Genomic DNA, 20,437 nt, shown 5'->3' with positions numbered 1-20,437 from the left:
GTCACTAAATTCATCTAAAAGAGGAGGAGGATTGCGCACAGCCTGCATGATGACACAGTGCTGTCATTAACAACAAAGCCATGCAGGAAATGATTTCCTGCTCCCTGCTAAGCGACTTCCTAACCAATCAAATGCCTGCAGGGTCATGTGGCTATGGTTGTATTTTTGCTTTCTTCTTCCAGGTGTGTTGAGGAGACTGACTGTAGTTTGAGATTTTCTTAAATGTGACAGATATTTTAAAGTGATGTTTATTGTAGTCTGGAAGAGTCGAACGTTTAGATGTTTCTGTCTTCCTGTGCTAAAATCTACATCTTACATTACATCTAAGATCTACATCTTATTATATATCTACATCTTGTTATAAAAATGTTACATTTCTCTAGAGCACTGATCCAGTTAAGCACAGTCCCAATTTCCAGCCTTTATACATACAGGGGTTGGACAATGAGACCGGCACCTGGTTTTAGACCACAATAATTTATTAGTATGGTGTAGGGCCTCCTTTTGCGGCCAATACAGCATCAATTCGTCTTGGGAATGATGTATACAAGTCCTGCACAGTGGTCAGAGGGATTTTAAGCCATTCTTCTTGCAGGATAGTGGCCAGATCACTACATGATGCTGGTGGAGGAAGAAATTTTGACTTTCTGAAGATGTTTTAAGAGACATCCCCAACCAAGATCGGAATGTGAGATTAGCATCCAGAGCAGGCTCGTAAAACCTCACTCCAGGACGTTTACGACCCAAGGTCCTAGGGTCAAGAGGAGAATCTTTGCAAAATGCAGAGAGACACACAGACTCAAACTTGATTAAAACTGTTTTCTCACACATTTTGAAAGATTGTTAAACAAAACAATCACAAACCTTAATTCCCATTGGTTTAAAACAATTTGAAGTTACATATGTGCACAACTGTTTGAAATGAATCCCGTTTTGAAAATCAAAATAGGTGGAACTAATTTACATGTGTTTAAAGTCATTTTTGTTTTATATGAATTTATGTAGAACCAAGGTAGCCACATACTATGTGTTTAGTTGGTTAATAATTATATAAAACATGGTTGTATTTTTCTTAATGATATTACTTTGTGTTAACATATAATCTTTTATATTGCAAAGTATGATTCAGAATCCTGGGATATTCACTCACCAGGGATGGTCAAGCCTTTGTCTTGTAAAGTTTCATAAATTCTATGTGATGCCACTACTAAGGTACAGGAAACAGCCAATCAGGAGCAAGAAAAGCTATAATTCTCCCTCATTGAGGACGAATCAGGTATTCGGGGCAGGTTTTCTAAACTCTGGTTAAAAATCTGTGGCGCCAAACGACACAGGCTTCAGGCTTTTTCTCCGCTGTTCGACTCTTCACTTCAAGGCTCCAGACACTTGGGGCGTTATCTCTTTTAGCCTTTTTCAAGGCTAAAGTGTAAAATGACCTGAGTTTTTGAAATGACTCTGCAGGCGTCAGACTCATGGCTTTCTTAAACAGTCTTGGGCCTTTAAAGCGTGGTCCAGATAGAAACTACAGATTAAGAAAAGCTATGGTTTAACCCTAGCGAAATTTCAACGCCACACCCAGAGCCTGAAGGAAACCTTAGACCTCTAACCCTCAAAAGGACGACAACGCCACGAAGAGGACGGCCGCAAGCCCCCTCAGAATGACCTTCTGAGATGAGGCCCCAGGAGAGACCTGCTTGGACTGTCTCTCACAAGGCTGCAGATCAACGACGACGAAGAATCCCCACAGAGACCTTCAAAACGACACCAGCCCCGACGGCTGCATCTGAAAGCCTCGGGAGAAAAGGAACGTCCGCGACTGCAACCTACAAGGCCCGCGTCTGCAATTCTCCAGAAAGTCGTGCCGGAAGGCACCGTCAGTGACATGCTCCCTGTCCATCTCCAGATACGTAAGGTCACATGGTCTCATGTCTCTCATGGCTCATGGGTTGGTACTTAAAGTTTGCTGGGATAAACAATAGCCTTTCTTAGCAATAATTATCATAGAGAAATTCCCTCATATATTAATCTCCTTGTTCCCTCATATATTGCTGTAATCCATTTTATTATATGAATGTCTAATCAATATTCATTATTTGATATTATAATTAATAAACCAGTTGTTTGATAAATCCAATATGGGGACCAATCCAGTATGGAATTATAACTTGTAGTTCAGATTCCACTTCAGAGTCAAGAACCCACAGCGGGTCAATGAGCATAATTCATTAATAATACTTAATTCTAACTAATTCTGCTGTATAATATGTAAAGAGGACCTACTTGTCTAAGCCAAAATTAAGACAGGTAAGGACTCTACATATTAGAAAAATGAATTAAATAATTAATTATTAATAAAATAATAATTAATTATCATTGACTCCAAAACACCCCTGTCAGGAATCACGGAGGGTGGACTGACAGAGGCAGACGCACTTGCTAAAACACAGTATTTATTGAAACAACAGGTGACAGAACAGAGATAGAAAGACTCGAATGATTAGATAGAGTACCTGGACAGAAGGAGACCTAGACAGAGACTTGAACAGAGAGATCGTACAGGAAGAGTTAAACAGGGACCTGGAGAAGGAAAGCAAAACAGAGAACTGAACAGATACAAAGAAAGCTAGACATATACAATCAGACTTAAGACAAGGGAAGCGATAGGAACAAGGCAAGGGAACGAGCGACAGACAAAACAGACAGACTGGAGAGTACGAACAAAAGTGGAAACACAGAGACAAACAGACTTGATAACAACATGACTTAGGAAAACAAACAGAGGAAACAACATGACCTGAGAGTTGAAATGAGAACATGACACGACGGAGACAAACAGACCGGACTTAGCGACATAAAGCAACACAACAAGACTTTTGGAAAGGAAACAACAAGACTGGGAATTGGAACGAATGACCAACCAGAGGAAGTGAGACAAGGGGACTTAAATACATAACACAGACAAGACACACCTGAAATAGATAACGAGGAGGACGGACAAGGAGGCGGAACAAAGGCGGGACATGGAGACAGGACAGATGACGGGACTGAGGCTGGATACTGGGACTGAACTTGAGACAGGGCAGGATATAAGACAGGAGACTGGGCTTGAACTCTGGACGGGGACTGAGACAGAACAGATGTAGGTGAGTGAGACATGACTGGGAGTTTGTCTTGGGAGTTTATACTGCTTTAACCCAAGCATGACATTAGGCAGAGCAACCATAAACTCAGATGCAGTTGCTCCAAAAAAGGGGTCAGTTAGTACAACCCCAGTTCCAATGAAGTAGGGACGTTGTGTAAAACAATAAAAACAGAATACAATGATTTGCAAGTTCAACCTATTGAAATTTTCAACCTTTCCAACCTATATTAAATTAAATACACTACAAAGACAAGATAAGTTATTGTTTTTTTTACAAATAATACACTAATTTTGAATTTGATGCCTGTAACACGTTCCGAAAGAGTTTGGATAGGAGCATCAAAAGATTGGAAAAGTTGAGGAATGCTCAAAAAACACCTGTTTGGAACATTCCAGCGGTGAACAGGTTAGAGTATACCTGAAGGGCTCAGTCGTTCACAAGCAAGGACGTGGTACAGTACTTGGTGAACAACTGCGTGAGCAAATCATCCAACAGTTTAATAACAACGTTTCTCAATAAAATTGCAAGGAATTTAGGGATTTCTTCATCTACAGTCCATAATATCTTCAAAAGATATTTTGAATAATTATTCCATAATACCTGGAAAAAACTCTGCAAGTAAGCGGCAAAGCCAAAAACCAACATTGAATGCCTGTGACCTTCGATGCCTCAGGCGGCACTGCATTAAAAACCGACATCATTCTGTAACGGATATTACCACATGGGCTCAGGAACACTTCAGAAAACCATTGTCAGTGAACAGTTTGTTGCTCCATCTACAAGTGCAAGTTAAAATTCTACCATGCAAAGTGAAAGCCATATATCAACAACACCCAGAAACGCTGCCGACTTCTCTGGGCCCAAGCTAATCTAAGATGGACTGACAGCAAAGTGGAGAAGTGTCCTGTGATCTGACGAGTCCATATCTCCAAAAACAATTTGAAATCATGGACGTTGTGTCCTCCAGGCCAAGGAGGAAAAGGACTGTCCAGATTGTTATCAGCACAAAGTTCAAAAACCAGCATCTCTAATGGTATAGGGGTGTGTTAGTGCCCATGGCATGAGTAACTTGCACATCATGCTGAAAGGTACAGACAGGTTTTGGAGCAACATATGCTGCCATCCAAGCAACAACTTTTTCAGGGACGTCCCTGCTTATTTCAGCAAGACAATGTCAAGCTACATTCTTCACAAGTTACAACAGTGTGGCTTCATAGTAAAAGAGTGCAGGTATTAGACTCTTGCCTGCCATCCAGACCTGTCCCCCATTGAAAATGCACGTTGCATTATGAAGCGCAACGGAGACACTGGACTGTTGAGCAACAGAAGTTGTACATCAAGGAAGAAAGGGAAAGAATTCCACATACAAAGCTTCAACAACTAGTGTTCTCAGTTCCCAAATGCTTATTGAGTGTTGTTAAAAAGAAATGTGATGTAACACAGTGGTAAACATGTCCCTGTCCCAACTCTTTTGGAAAGTCTTACAGGCCTCAAATTCAAAATGAATTTGATATATGAAATGAACATAAAGTTTGAACAGTACATATCTTGTCTTTACAGTGTATTCAATAGAAAATAGGTTGAAAATGATTTGCAAATCATCATATTCTGTTTATATTTATTTTACACAATGTCTCAACTTCATTGTAATTGGGGTTGTACAAGTGCTTAAAATCATGTCAGTCTGAGCTGAACAACTGATGGGTATGACACCCATTAGACTTTTCAGAACAGACAGTAGCTATTCAATAGTCTGGCACAACAACTTGACCATGCACATTTAAGGCTCTTCAGTATTGTTTTTGCAGATATCCTGAACATTTTTGACTATAATAACCTTCATCAGTGAGAAGACAAAAGTGAGGCAATATCCTTGGGGAAAAAAAGGAAAATCTTATCTTAATTTTTCTTGTTTTCCTTCAAACAAATGTGTTTTATCGGCCAGTATGTTTTACTACAAAAAAAAGAAACTGCTTGAACAACTGCAGAGAACAGAGGAGTCTCTAAGCAAACCATTAAAGATGTATACATTTGCTAAATTTCCCAGGCTACTCTCCTATCTAAGTCTGAGTTAACAATCAAACAAAACAATCAGAAGTACAGGGACCTAGAAAATGGCAAAAGGCCTATCACAATGTCACCTGTGTTCTGCAGACCTTCTGCATTGATAGGGTATGGAATGAAGTGAGAACATCAAATAGGTTGAGATATAATAAATTGGATAAATAAAAAGCTAATTACATTGTTAATTACATTACATAATTTATTTATTTATTTATTACCCATGCATTTATTCATTCATTTTCTGTAAGCACCTCCTCCTGTTTAGGGCCGTGGTGGGTCCAGAGTCAACCCAGAATCACTGGGAATAAGGCTGGAACACACCCCAGAAAGCATGCTATTCCATCACAGGGTCTGTTTCTCTCTCTCTCTCTCTCACACACACACACACACCCTGTCACTCACACCTATGGAAAATTTCACACAGCCAAGTCACCTACTAGTGTTTTTGGCCTGTTGGAGGAAGCCCATGCAGACACATGGAAAACATGCCAAACTCCTCACTGGGGACCCATGCAATGCATGTCAAATTACCATTCTCATTACCCAAATTTTAAACCCAGGCACAGGCATGATTGCTATTAAAAGTATTAAAGATTTTGACCACCTGCCTCTTTAAACTGACCATGAGAAAAACGAAAACATTTTCTCTTGGCTGCTGATGTATTACTCTACTTTAACTGTGTAGGTGAGTTTCCCCTTCACTTGAGGGGTCCTTCTCCAGAAAACACACAGGAGAAAACAGGAGGGTGGACTCTGTAGGCATGATGTTTGTAAGAGCCAATAAAGTGGACAGGGACAGGAGGAAAGGCCTGGGTCTGTGCTGCAGTGCTCCTGGTGAGATGAACAGAGAGAATGTTTTATTTGCGACTCCACACAGAGAAGCCTGCGCAGTGCAGCCTGAGTGGGCCGACGAGCAGTCATGCTACACAGGGTTGCCATGGAAACTGCAGGGAATGGAGGAGAGAGTGCAAGACAGCGGATGTGAATTAGGTTCTGTCATATTTGTCACCTACTGTAGAAGACTGAGTCGAAACCATGCAAATTGTGACAAGGCACTAAAGTAAAAGCTTTTACATAATGCTTAACGTCAAAGTTAAGCTTTGTTAAATAAGTCACTGCATATGCACAAATTTACAGGCACGGGAGAGTCAAGTATGAAGATATATTTACTGCACTGGAAGAACTGCTCTTGAATTTAAAATTTCCTACTTAAAAATGATAAAATGGGGACCACAATTTACATGGCACTTATCTCAAAAGCAGCAGATAGTTGATGGAACAGTTCAGGTCTGGTTATATTTTAACACATAATAATGCAGATAGTATCCATAAACAGCATAACCAGGCATGCTACATATTGCAACGTGTAGCCATGGCTCCATCTACTGAGCAGAGACAGAGGCGAACATCATTCTGCAGATGCAGAACTCACTGCAGGCTTGGCTCACTGTAACTGGTGCTGATTATCATGATCTTACTTAATATTCCCACAACAGTGTAGCTATTTTTGGACAGATGTTTTTTCTCTGCTTAATGACCTAAGGTAAATACTCCAAGGGCATTTTATATAGTTCTCAAAACCTGAAGGCTTGCTACAGGCTGGAATTTCTGGGACATTTTATTTATCCATATGCCATACTGGACTCATCTGTTTGATTAGTTCAGGTCAGCCTCGATCCCAAATTAGGTGTGCAGAGATTTATGAGCACCAACCAAAAAGGATTAAACATGGTATGAATGTTTTTTTTTTTTACATTTTTTTTATTGCACAAAAAGACTACAATAACCACAGAACATCTAAGACGTGATGTTCCTGGCAACCTTATTCAGGGATTTGAAGCAATTTTTCTCAGTAAATGATGCATGGCAATTTATGATCTAAAATTTTTACAGATACATACATAGGCATATAGAGCCCTGCTCTGTCCTCTGTTTCTATTAAGATTAGGATGTTTCAGTGCATTCAAATATCCAATCAGAATTGAACATCTGAAAGGTTTGCTGATTAGAAATGTTGCTTAAAATCCAAATGATTGCTAAAATGAATAAATCACTAAAGTAATTGTATGTGCCCCCTTCAGACTGAAGTTTTAGAACAAAATATGATAAAGATTTAGATCCATTTCATAAATGGAAACAATAACTTGAAGCAGATTTCAAGCACTGAATGAAATATTTACAGTACACTAGATAGGACATTATAAATGAGAAATATCCTATCTTAGGCATATAAAATATTAGGCATATAGCATTCTATAGAGTGCAGTGCAGTACAATGTGTTGTTTAGTAATTTCACTACATCAAATTGTCAGGAACAGTCTTTCTAATTTGAAACAAGGGTTTGGTGGAAAATAAACATTACACAAGTTTCCATTTATTCAAGAACCAGATATCAGAAAAAACATGATGTGGTAGTGTAGATTCTATACTTTAGCACTGGAGCTATTGTTGCTAAAAAAAAATGAATACATCCCCAAAACATCTCTCATTCCACATTCAAGTTTTCATTAAGATCTCACATACTGGTCAGTATCATTTAGAACAGAGAACAATCTTCTCTGGGCTATAAAACAAACTTCACCATGTAGCTGAATGCTGTGGGCAGCCATTTTAGACAGCATGTTTTCTGCCAAATTCTGACTCCCACTGGCACGCATGTAGACACCACAGATGATTTTCAGATTCTTTTCAAAGCTCAACCATGCCTTCATGAATTACTCAGTTTTCAAGACAGTCTATGTAGTTACTGAATAATAGTCTTTAGAATATGAAGCAGATATGGAGACATAATCATTTGCTTTTTTGCAAAAATATCTACTATATGTATATTAATATATCTACTAAATACACCAGCACAATATTACAGGATTTTGTCTGATTTTAAAACCTATAGTTCCCAATATGGCATATCTCTTCTTTACCATTCTTCAGAAGCCTTCTCAAACCTCTGAGAATTACAACATCTGTTTGAATATGACTCGCACCTGCTGCAGATGGAGTGATTACAGAACGCCTTGATAACAGGTGATCAAAGAAATATTCACAAGAAGACATAACAAACTGTGTGAATATCCTGACCTGCAAGAATGACCCAGAAAATCAGCAGAGCAAAATTAACATAGAAACATAGCCTCATATAAAATATGTTCATCCACTCAAATTTAATTTGGATTTAGAACTGAGTTATTAGAGAGAATATTGGGCCAGTGTGAATGACAAATCTAATTAAACAGTATTATATCAACCATGACCCCTGCTGATAATGTCCAGGCCTCAATTTTCACTTATGTGAAACAAATCCCTAGTTGTCATCATTTAGGTGGTTTCATTATCATCTGTAATGTAGCGTGCATTAAGCCCAGTGAATATTCATATAAACAGATGGTATTTGCTGGTCAAACATTTCTCGTTAGAGGGAAACTTAATGAGTAACAAAATCAACATAACATTTTTTTCCCTCACTTTACAAGGATAGGGATGGCATTACTGCGAGTTCAGGACAGCTAACGAGTTCTAGTTATAACAGCATGTTTAACTGCTCTGGTTGATATGAGCCTGCAATGTAAGAGAGACTGATTCTCTGGGCATTATTCAAATGACTCTGATTACCACATCAGGAAATTTCAAAGGACTTTTGACATATCTGATAGCATGCTGAGACTATTCTATGGAGTCAACAACCACAATTCTTTTACCTAATAAATGTATTTTTGCTGCTATAACATTAGCAAAAAAAGAAAAAGGGTAATCTAGGGAAAACACTCACTCTAAAATGTCCCCAGCCTTCTAGAAAAATAAGCTATTAATATATATCATAAGATGCAGCTGAGGTTTAAAATAGGGAAGAGAGAAAATAAATTTAGACTAAACTTATACATTAATATATTTCTACATTCACTTAAAAAAAAAACAATGTTCACACTGAGATAGTCCTCACAGGCTCCTCAACTTATGAAGAAATTTGCTCCATATCCAATATGCTCTAATATTCTAAGGAGCTATGAATATTCAAGTCTCCTATGAATATTTGAACACCACATAAATGGCACAAGATCTCTGACTGCCCAGCTGATGAGTGAATATAGAATCTTGAATAATGAGATGTTTGCACGTCTTATTGTTTCAGCAACTACGTGAAGAAGGACACGCATTTCAATCTAGATACTGATTACTGATGACAAGAAGGACAGTGTGCAAGCGGGAGAGAAGGAAAGAGATAGAGAGAGGGTGATGAGGAATCACTATGTATTCCAGTCACATGTTTCTACTCTCCTCTCATCTACTTGCCTCTCCTCCCACGACCAGCCTGGCTCCAGAGTGTTTTAATAAGGAGCTGTGAATTGGAAGATGGTGGGTTGCTTTGCCCTACTGTGGTCCTCTCAAGCTTGATGCAAATTCACTGCAACTGGGGATGGTTGGCACATCACATGCAATTTGCTGAAATCACTACTGAGAAGCAATTACGGCCTCAAACCTGGGAAATAACATGTGACTGTAACATGCAGACAAGTTATGTATCGGCCTAAATGTTATTGTTAAAAGACAATGCTGAACATCTGTTCATAATTATGAACAGAAATAAATATTTTGTTCATTTTTGATTAATGAAATAGTTAAGTTAAAAATGAAATTACCCCGTAGATCAGTTGTGGATCAGCAAAGACTGTTTGGTCTCTAACATTAGTTTCATTACATTTAACACTAGAAAAATAATGCTAGTAGCTTGTGTAATCAGGAGGCAATACCTATCTATTACCAATTATTAACACAGCCTTATAGCATCATGGCACACTTTATTGGTAAACTATTATTTAAAAGTTCAACAATTGATTCAAAGAACATACTTTATTGTCAGTGGCCATCACTGTAATCTGGTGTATTGTCCCATTTAACAAATGTCTTACAAATAAATGCACTTGCTAAAAACTTATATAATGATGGCATTATGCAAACTGCAAGCCATAAACTTCCATTATTTGTAAACTAACTTAGCCTCATAGTTCCTACAAATTTACTGTGTTTATAAGATGTTATGCCAAACATTTCTTATAATATCTAAAAAATTAAACACAAAACTGGTTGTCATCATAACTTGATTTGTTCTCATTAACATCTCATAAATTATTGCATTTACCAAGGGCCCCTTGATTCTTATGTTAGCAAGCTCGAAGCATTGCTCAGATTTCCTCTCTGCATTATTTAGTATTGCACCACTATGATGTCCTTGCTGTGTGCTTAGGTAGGTGAGAGAGTAATAGTGTTAATAAGTTTACTACATTACAAACACCACAACTTTAGGCCTGCACCAGTACCTACAGCGCTACAACTCACTGCATGCTTGTGGCATCCACTGTTGCAGAGCGCAACTGGATACCTCTGCTCTCTCTCTCTCTCTCTCTCTCTCTCTCTGCAGAAAAAGCTCTCCCACTGCAGACGCCCACTCACTGCTTCAACCAAAGCTCATCTGTAGGCTGAAGAGCCAAAATGTTGCAAAGTGAGGTTTTGAGGGAGAAAGAGAAAGAGAGCGAGAGAGAGAGCGAGACAGAGAGAGAATGCAAAAGAGCGGGCTATGCTGCATATTCATAAAGCACCACGATACTGCTGAGATGAGCAGGGTACAAGCTGGGGGTCTCCTTCAGGGCCACTCAAACAGAGTCAATGACCAAACAGGGCCAAAAACGAAAGAAAATGCTGTGTACACAATCCCTAGAGCGTTGACCAATCACAAGGTGAAAACGTGGGTGGTTTCTGTGGCTTTTCGCAGCCGACACATTGCAATGCACTACGGGCCTTATGTGCATCTGACAGGGAAACAGCCTGTCCTACATAAGGAGTAAAAACTGTCTGAAAAATCAGGATAGAACTCCTGTCTGGCTCGCCACGAAGAGGTGCACTGCAGCAGTTTACCTCGCTGCTAAGGATCAGATTCACTTTCTCACCAAGTCTGGCAGTCACAGAGCTTTTCAGAGCAGGCCAAACCCGCAGTAGTAGGTGATAATCATAATAACGTGCTAAAGCTTTGGCTAGGCGCTGTGTTCGAAAAGCTTGTGTATGTGCGTCTGTGTGTGTGGGCTGGCCTCTTTGCAAAGAGAAGATGCTGCACCATGGAAACCTGTGCAGATATTCACAGCTAATTATGCAGCGACCTGCTGACAGATATAAACGCGAAGAAGCACCATGGAATTAAACTGCCAGCTACAGTGGCCTCCATTTTTTACTTCGACGCAGAAACAGAAAGAGGGAGAGATGCAGTTTTAGGACTACTCAAGCGACATAATCCAAACAAACCAGCATATGGCCTCGATTTAAAGCCTTGAACTGAAATGTAAACCAGTGACAAATGATATCTGCACCTATCTATTTCTCAGAAAAATTATATGGTTCAGATGTAAAAGTCATTCAGAGAGGTTTGTGGTGATAAGAATTTGGCATTTAGATTTACTCTCTAAAATGACCTGTGACTCCATGTGTCTGTGAGTTTTTATATGTAATGTTGATAATAGGGGTAATGCACTGATATGGGAATTGTGGATCAATGTAATTAACAATTAATTCATTCATTCATTGTCTGTAACCGCTTATTCAGTTCAGGGTTGCGGTGGGTCCAGAGCCAATCCGGACTCACTGAGTGCAAGGCGAGAACACACAATGGAGGGGGCGCCAGTCCTTCACAGGGTAACACACACACACACACACACACACTTACACATTCACTCACACACATACCTACAGACAGTTTTGAGTCGCCAAACCACCTACCAATGTGTGTTTTTGGACCGTGGGAGGAAACTCACACAGACACTGGGAACACACCAAACTTCTCACAGACAGTCACCCGAGGCGGGACTTGAACCCACAACTTCCAGGTCCCTCAACCTCCAAGAGTCTGTGATTTGGAAATTCTCCTGCACCATTAATTAACTGAAAAATGTAGAAATAAAATATATCAAATGTTTCCCTGACAAACTTCACTGTGATTTCTTACAAACAAATTTACCAAATCACCTGCATATTCATATGTGGAATGTTTTAGAATGCTGTAAGTTGAATATTCAAGTTCAAATTCAAGTTCAAAGAGTTTATTGTCATTTGCACAGTAAGGAACAGGTTCCGTGTACAATGAAATTCTTTCTTTTGCTCCTCACCAAGAATGCCAAATGGAAGAGAAAATACAACAAATAACTAGATAACTAATAAAGTGCAAAGGTGAATTGTAGAATTGTAGGTGAATATAGATATTATACACGGAGCATCCACCAAAGGTTTGGTGCAAGTAAAGATGACCCATACCTCAATCCTTTGTGACAAAATACATAACAGTACAACTCCAACAGTGTAAAAAGAACATTTCTCAATACAAGATTTCAAATCATTTAAATCTTTCAATGTCTATGGTACATTCACTTTTCCTTCACTTTCTGTAACTGCTTCATCCTGTTCTGGGTTGCCAATGTGGCCAAGGTAGGCCAATGTGTTATTTGCAGTACAGTTTCAAATTTCTATCCCAACCACTATGTGGAATTCAGTAAAATAGCAATGGAATGATTATTTTCTTTTATGTAGTGTAACATTTTAATGGTGTAAAAATGTGTAAAATGTCTCTAGTTCTTACTAATTTTACTGAAATCAAGAATAGCATAAAAAGAGCAATAATATATATATATATATATATATATATATATATATATATATATATATATATATATATATATATATATATATATATATATATATATATATATTAAAAACTTGTATTAAAAATTTTTAATTTTGTTAACATGTCTATGGTGGTGTTTATACACTAGTAGACATATGTGTAAAATTAGTAGTCAGTGCCATGGCTGAGTTCTTCTTTGAATCTTCTGTGTTCCAAAGACAGCCTCAAACATGTGACTAAATGAATGTATAGACTTATATCTCAGCCATGTTTCATGCATTAGAGGATTTTACTCCTAGAAATAACTCCTACATATGTTATTTCGAAGAACATAGATTGGTGGTTTATTCAATGACCCGAGGGAGACATTTAATCTTTTTTGTGCTTTAACAACATTAAATTACACACCAAAACAAGATTCAAATATGAAATCAAACCTTGTTGCCACAGTAATGAGAAACTAGAAGCCTCTATAATTTTATTTTTTATTTTGTTTATTTATTTTTTTAGTTGTGAAGGGCAGCAATAGCCTGGATGACAAAACACTGCAGTAACTGGGGCTCTAATGAGTCTAACAAGCAGTTGAGACGAAAAGGTCCCACATGTAGCTGCAATATCCTTTGAAATAACAAATTAAAAAAGAAGCAGACTTAAGTTCATGCAAGATGACCTGAAGTGAAATTGTGTGCTATATAACAAACTCAAACGTAAGAAGACTGCACTCATGCTCAAAGCAGTATTCTCTGACTTCTGCTTTGAGTTCTGTTTGAAATAAATGATCTGAGACTGTAAGAAACACAGCAAAATGTGTTTTATACAGATAATTCAATGGTGCATGTATGCCATTACCCTGTTGTAATATCACTGTATGCGACTCGCATAATGACTGCATGTGGCACTGGAAACCAAACTGAATTGGAGTGGGAAAAGAGGTAATATTTACTTTTGAATGATTCCCCAAGCTCTTTATCCTGTAAATTACAATACCAGTTTCTGTTACTGTGCTTTTGGGATTGATATTTGTAAAGTGACATGTGTTCTGATTGGGTTCAGATTGTGGCTTCTCCATAAGCTAAAACATTAAGATAAATGTGTTGGTTTTTTTTCTGTTTTTTTTTTTTTTTTTTTTTTTTTTTTTGATATCCCAAAACAATTAAATTAAATCAATCAGTGTGGACTGTTTGGTTTGGTTTATGAAAAATATCTATCACAACAATGTGACAATGATACAAGCCCTTTAAAAGAAAAATCCAAAGGCAATGTTTTTCACAATTTTTATCAAAAAATAATGATTTTATAAAATTCAGAACACATACAGAAAGTGCTACAAAACTAACCAACTTGAGCTGTTTAGTTAAAAATGAGTTTCTGTGGTAATTCAAACAGTGAATACAAACTTACAGCCACATACAAACAATAGTAATTTTTTTTTCCTCAAACATAATGTTCCACCTTAAAAGAAGTGGAGCTTCTGAACGTAAACAAAGCAGAAAGAACTACAGTTCCCGGAATCATTGACATTGCCTTTAAGCATGTTCTATTGTAAGTCACAGTGATCAATAAAACATGTTTGGGCTTCAGGAACAATCACAGGAAATCTTATCCTAAAATTGTATTTCCCTGATTTGTTTTGACTGTTCATCATAATTGTACTTCTGAAATGAAAACGACTGATGTCTTTGAATAACACAGAAAGCAAAAATTCTTGGAAAGTAAGATGCAGTTCAAAATGTCATCACTGATTCACCACTGAAACAAATATGAAAAAACTACATGCCCTCGTATATAATTATTATGATTGTAATTGTATATTGTAAAAATCTTCAAACATGAAAGTCCATAATCATCTCAAACTCCATAAATACTTTAAAGAGGTATTAAGAAATATTCTTATAAAGTATATTTTTCATTCCCACTCTGACTACCTCCACACAGGGCGCAAATACCCAGCAAGCTCTGTGACCTTCCTGGACGCTGTGTTTCACTTAGAGACATTATCATACAAAAAGAAAATATGATGATTTGCAGTTAATACTGAATGTATAGCTAATGACCTGACCTATGTGCACAAACTGAATACACTCTGATTATTTCATAAATGAATGTGAATGCTTGTATATATGATCCTAAAGGAATGCAGTATATATTGATTATATTTACAACTGTATAGCCTCACTATCCAGAACAATCTTATAGGACACAAGTCAATTCAGTAAAGGTCTCTTCCTGATCTTTCATGACATACCCACAATTATGAAGAAAAGCTGAGGATTTTCTATGAGAAAAAAGAATATAGGTCAGGGTGACCTAGTTGACAGAAGACCTACTTTAATCTGATTGGTTTTATCAAGACAATCCACTCCCTGCTCAGTGGCTCAATTCAAACCAGGTCTGTTTGGGTTTTACTAACCCTACGGTTCTGTGATAAAAAAAGCACCATTTCAAAACTCGGATAGAACACTTACATAATCTACTAACACACGGTTCAAGAAGAAGAACAAACCTACAAAATTACGATTACCACACATCCAATCAAAAATGTACACACAAAATGCAAATGATACTTCAGTTAGTACTCTATAATTAGCAGTCATAAGGATTGAAAAATAACAATTAATCAAAAAGAAGTTTCTATTACATGAAGTGTCCATCTCATCCTTTCTCCACTCACTGAAATGCCTGAGGCCTAGATCATATAGCCCACTTTTCTTGGCTATTTGCCCAGTCAAGGCGGTCTCAGATGGATAGAGGAAAATAATCCAAGGTAAGACCAAGGTTAGAATGCCATCTTCTTGAAAGTGCACAGTTCTTCAAGAAAGTGCACTGTGTAAATACACATTTTCCTGCTTAGCATCACCCAAAGCCTAGTATTCCCCTTAAGTATGTTCTCAAATTCTGGGGCAAATCACAACTTGTAACACCCTGGAACTGTCAAACTCTAATCTCCTCTAGAGCTTTGATGTCAGGGATTAATTTTCCTCTTACCATTTAAACAATCAGCTAAGTCATCTGACTCCCTTCTTTTTTCTTTCAGGTCCTAATAAAATCAATATTCAAATATCTTGCTTTTGCTAACAAATCGTTATTGTTCTAACCTAAGTGCTCAAACGTCTTCTGTACTAGCAGTATTTCCTATCAAACTTTTGAGGCACCACAGCTTTGACCTGGCAGCAATATGAAGAAATCTGAAGATGAATTATAAATTAAAAAGAGAAAGCTGTGGAATGCCTGCAGCAACATAGTGGTTGGAATATTTCTTTAGTTGTTTTTATATTATGTAAAATCATATAATTTCTTTGTCTGTAAAGGGCAGCTTGAAATATTATTGTACGCTACACCATTCAATACAACACATTTGTTGTAAGCATATTAATCTTAGGTTCATTTGCAGCTGCACTGGAGAATCTTACACTACCAGCAATGATCTTCTACAGAGACAATACACTCACTGGCCACTTTATTAGGAACCTCTGTACATTTCTATTGCAATTTTTTAATCAGATAATCATGTGGTCAAAACAAAATGCACAACATCTCAAAGGATTTTGTAAAGAGCTTCTTTCAGACATAAGAAATAATGTCTGAACTAATAACAGTGATCTACACAACCCTGACAGTGACACATCTGAAACAACAGGTTCATAAATCGCCTGTTTTTTGACTAACAACAGTCTCTAGGGTTTAGTCAGGAAAACAACACATTCAGTGAGTAGCAAACAAGCACATCTTACTCTACTTGTGTCAGCCAATCTAAAAACACCAATCTAAAGCTACAGAGGGCACAGAATCACCAAAACTGGAAACCTTGGAAAAAATCTTGGAAAAAATTCACTTCCACTTTAGGCTACCTGTATTTGGTATAGTCTACATTTTGGTGTGAAAAATAAATTCATGGACCCAACCTGCCTTGTATCAACAGCTGCTGGAGGTGATGTAAAAGTGTGGGAAATGACAATTTTTTTTGTGCATCATTTTAATTTTGAATACTGTGGCTGAAAATTTGTTTCCCCTTAAAATATACAATCAGCTAGGATGTTTTATTCTAAGAGGAAATCCAAGGAGCAATGCTCTCCCCAGCTGCTTTTTTTCCTTTATAGTAGAGCAAATTACAGTATATTTTGATGCCTAGATAAACCACAAGGCCTGTATTCGTTCCTGGTATCAAATGCCCTAACTAAAGAATATGACCATGATTACCAAGAAAACATAAATATACTTTATAGTTTGTGTCTTCCAAGCAACATTAGTTATCCATGCTTCTGTAAATTGCACACAGTGTACCTCTTCAGTCAGCACACTGGCAGTGGATCTCCTGACTGCAGCAAAATGAAATGCCTAGTTTTGTGAAACAAGCCAAGACCTCTTGTATAAGGTTACAACTTTGACTATTCATTATCAACATCAGCAAGATCAAAAATGACTGTTCATTAGGGCCTTGATCTCCTGTCAGCTATAAATTAAGCTTGATGCCAAGTCACTTCAAGACCCCATGTAGGGAGATGAGGTTTCAAAAATGATTTCTTAATAGTGTTCTGGTCTGAGTTCCTTATGCTGTAAAAAAAGAAAAGAAAAATAAAGGACTCAGAATTTCAGGCCCACATAAAATCAACACTATGCTGTCCACCCACTACAAGTTCACTTGAGCATAGACTGGAAAGCTCCAGCTTTTTGTTCCACTGAAATCCTACCTCAGAAAAGCTTTTTTATTCTGTTTTATCCATGAACACAGTCTTCTAACACAAGTCTAAAACATCTGTATTTGGAAAAATACAGATCCAGTATGTTCTGATATACACAGTTTAAATAGAGGACTGAGTATAGCAGTTGTTCTACAGTGATTATCAACAAATTAATTTAAAAAAATTCTGAATGGATTCACCAGTGGCCTCCTTTGAGGATTTCTTGTCATCTTTCATGAAAACCACTACCAAGAGCCATCATGGTAAGGAGCAATATCAGCAGGGTTTATGTTATGGCCACACCCACTCTGGGCTTTTTATATTCATTCATTCATTATCTGTAACCGCTTTTCCGGTTCAGGTTTGCAGTGGGTCCAGAGCCTACCTGGAATCATTGGGCTCAAGGCGGGAATACACCCTGGAGGGGGTGCCAGTCCTTCACAGGGCAACACAGACACACACACACATTCACTCACACACTCACACTTACGGACACTTTTGAGTCGCCAATCCACCTACCAACATGTGTTTTTGGACTGTGGGAGGAAACTGGAGCACCCGGAGGAAAACCACGCGGACACAGAGAGAACACACCAACTCCTCACAGACAGTCACCCGGAGCGGGAATCAAACCCACAACCTCCAGGTCCCTGAAGCTGTGTGACTGCGACACTACCTGCTGCTAAATATATTTTTATATGTTTTTATAAATATCATAACTCTTCGGGATCCTGAAATCTTTGCTCATCATAATGTGTCTGGTGTTCATGGACATATGTAAGCTATGCAAATGGTGAAAAAAACATTACATCTCTGCCCAAAGAAATACATGTATCTCTAAAATAGTAACTTTACAGGAGAAGGAAAAAACTTCATCATGCTTTTTTTACACAATATGAAAGACACCTGCTGTGTTCAAATGATGTAGTAAACAAAAAATCCACAAAAATGAAAATACATGTTTTATACATAGAAAAAGCACATTTTCAGGCACTCCTTATTCTTGTTGTATAACAAATGTATCAAGGCGCCACAATGTCAAATTTAGAACCGTGTGTATTACAAGATTTTATTACACTCCTATTGTTCCTACTGTAGAAGAGTCGAGAATGACTGATCAACTGATTTTATGTAGCCATTTATATAATGCAAATATAGCCCATGTACAGCAGCCCTAGCAGCCGCAGAAGATTTTGCTTATTCTCCAGTAATCCGTCACAGAAGCCACAAGATAACTTTTTTGAGAGCTTTCTATAATCAAAGTTCACCCTTAATCTTTCCTTTCATCCTCCGTTGCAGATGGATCGCTGAGCCCCGAATGTTAACTTAATCAAACATTCATCACGGGTGGCTGAATCTTAGAGCTGCTTGTCACTGCTTTGAATGAAAAACAGACTGGTTTTCTTACACAAATGACTTATGGAATGCACAAATCTTCTCAAGAGCATGAATAATAATGCACTTGAGCCCGTCTTTGCCCCTTGCTGTAGGTGCTATGCAAGTCTTATGTGCAAATAGTGTGATGTGTGGGTGCATATGTAGGCCACACTTAGTGGGAGAGTATTGTAAGGGTGAGTTTCAGAGAATGACAGAAGCCTGAATCGTGGTGTGTACTAGCCTAGAGGTCCTGCTCCTGTAGCCCCATGGAGTTCCACTATCATCCAGACTTTCGAAATGCAAAGGTACCTCAATTGCCATACATTCAACAGGACAATAAATGTTTGTTAATCATTTTTTATAATAAATAAACATCATGAAATGAGGCTGGTATTAATGTTTGGACTATGTTATAGTTTATGTTTCAAAAAGACAAAAATGTATTGAACTGAATATAGAATAAATAAAAATAAATAGAACACATTGGCTAAAATAACCTGTTGAGCATTGCACTAACAAGAAACCTTAAATTTCATCAGGAGTGTTGCATTTCTTTGGGCATTTTCTTAGAACCTTAATCCCAAGCCAAGAGCCATTAAACCATTAAGGAACCTTTATTTTTATGAGTGGCACTAACACAGCGCCACACTACAGAGCTGCACTATCAGGGTCCTACAGCAACACAGTGCCGCAAGAACTCAGGTCATCCCTAACACTGGGCTTCAATAACATTAGCAACATACAGGAGCACTAACACAGAGCTGTCCATACAGTGTTGACCTATTACAGTCTTAAAAGTGTTGCCCTCACCCAGCAGTGACACAACACAACACATAAATCATGAACTTACAAAGCACTGACACTAACACAGAACCAAGTCATAATAATCTCAGTAGAGCACCTACCACACACTGCACACTGCTCATCCTGAGAGCTGAACACACAAGGTCAGCAACACGCTGTTCTTCAGAGAAATCCTCTCTGTCTTCTATCAGAGAAACAGTGGCTGCGTTCTGCGCTTCAGTAAAAACGCTGTGATTCTCTCTTTCATGCGGCGTAGCTCTGCGCTGATGCACACAAACCCCTCGCTCGCATTAATGGCTGCATCCAGTGCGTGCAGTGCACCCACACACCCACACACACACACACACACAAATGCTCTCTCTCTCTCTCTCTCTCTCTCTCTCTCTCTCACTCACACACACACACACAAACGCTCTCACACACACTCCCACGCACTCCCACAAGTTATCTGTGCAAGCCAAGGTTTTACAGCACTAACCCATAGGCCTGATTCATCTGTAAGAGCACTAGAAGTAGCTCAAGGATGCTGAATAATGTTAGTTCTGCATTTCCTGTTGATGAATGGCTGTGTTTTAAGGACTGGGCAGTCATATTAAAGAGCAGCAATATTACAATGAGTAAAAAATATGCATATATAAATAGATTAATAAAATTCAAAGTGAATATTCGCAGTCAGATTCCCCAGGGTCTAATACATTTATACATCGTTAAT

At 38.1% G+C, this 20,437-nt stretch overlaps 1 protein-coding gene across 1 annotated transcript in view; it reads right to left on the bottom strand.

Moving 5' to 3' along the window:
• The window catches only part of lrrc7 (leucine rich repeat containing 7), a 182,785-nt gene extending 162,820 nt beyond the window's left edge, over positions 1-19,965 (bottom strand). Inside the window, exon 1 of the mRNA XM_066665951.1 lies at positions 19,827-19,965. The gene's annotated coding sequence lies outside the window, so the exon portion shown is untranslated. The remainder of the gene's footprint in view (positions 1-19,826) is intronic.
• Positions 19,966-20,437: the final 472 nt, after the last annotated feature.

Source organism: Hoplias malabaricus, chromosome 3 (genome assembly GCF_029633855.1).
Source record: "Hoplias malabaricus isolate fHopMal1 chromosome 3, fHopMal1.hap1, whole genome shotgun sequence".
Taxonomy (NCBI): domain Eukaryota; kingdom Metazoa; phylum Chordata; class Actinopteri; order Characiformes; family Erythrinidae; genus Hoplias; species Hoplias malabaricus.
This window is presented reverse-complemented; position numbering and strand designations above follow the sequence as displayed.